Below are 1213 nucleotides of genomic sequence, written 5' to 3'. Positions count from 1 at the left end.
TACTACTAATAATAATAATGATAATAATAATAATAATGACAATAACATTTGCATGTATATAGCAGGTATCTATGCTCTACAGCATGTTCTATGCGCTTTCTATTAATTATTACCCAAGCAGACTCTAGAACACTCAGGTTTATTCTTGGCTTCCCGGGAAGCTTACAGTGCAAGTACCTAATTGAGCGCCAAAACATTAACAAATGGAAAAGTTCGTGTACAGAGACGTTCCCAATGATAAAACGTCTGGCCCTTGATGAGAATCGAACCCCGGTCTTTCGGTTGCGAGCCCAACAACCTATCCACCGAGTAGATCACCGACAAGAGAATGTAGGAAAAAAGAAAGGTCTATCTCTTAAAGGATCCAAAGATGTTTGCAAGGGGTACATGACCATAACATTGATCATCTTAATAATTATGAACTCTAGTAAGCTTCGGAAGGCTTTTCCACCTATATACGCAGCCACCTTTGCCATGCCATTTTTTTAAAGAAATGCAGACTAATTTGTAACTCAACTCCTGTTTAACTTAACCTATTTGAATAAAATAAACCTCAAGCTGAGTAGAAATAAATGATCAACGCAATTAAATACAGGCTGATTAAAGATATGATGGGTTTGCTGGAGTGTCATCAATTTTTTTTGTGGGCGGTTGACGGGTGCTCCGGTGCGATTTGCTCCTTCTTTCCAATCAAACATAATTATATCGTTCTTATCTCCCCACCGTCTTTTTGTATTTGTTACTCTCTTGTAACACCTCTCATCTTCGGCACTTGTAGGACTGTATTGGGTTGTAAGTGCCGTAAAACTCGTACTAAAACTAAAGAAGATCTTTGTTGCAACTACTGCTAACAACAGACTAGAGTGATGACATATAATGCCAGCTTAACTGGGGAGTCGCGTAATGGAACGGGTGTGCGTGTATTTGCCTGTGTGTGAATGTGTGTGTGTGTGTGTGTGTGTGTGTGTGTGTGTGTGTGTGCGTGTGTGTTTGCATGTATGCGTGCGTGCCTATATTGCCGGATCTGTGTACCCCTTCACCGTCGCAGCACGTTAATCGATTTAATGTCCAACTTGTTCTTCCTGCTGGTTGGTGCCTTTTTCTCCTGTGCGCCATGTCAGTTGTGGAATTAAGGTCAGAAAGGAAAGGCGTCCACGTGACGACACAGTGTCTTAATATCTTCAACGTGGGTGGTTGGTGGGTGCTCTGGTGC

Source organism: Aplysia californica, unplaced genomic scaffold (genome assembly GCF_000002075.1).
Source record: "Aplysia californica isolate F4 #8 unplaced genomic scaffold, AplCal3.0 scaffold00261, whole genome shotgun sequence".
NCBI classification, from domain to species: Eukaryota; Metazoa; Mollusca; class Gastropoda; order Aplysiida; family Aplysiidae; genus Aplysia; species Aplysia californica.
This window is presented reverse-complemented; position numbering follows the sequence as displayed.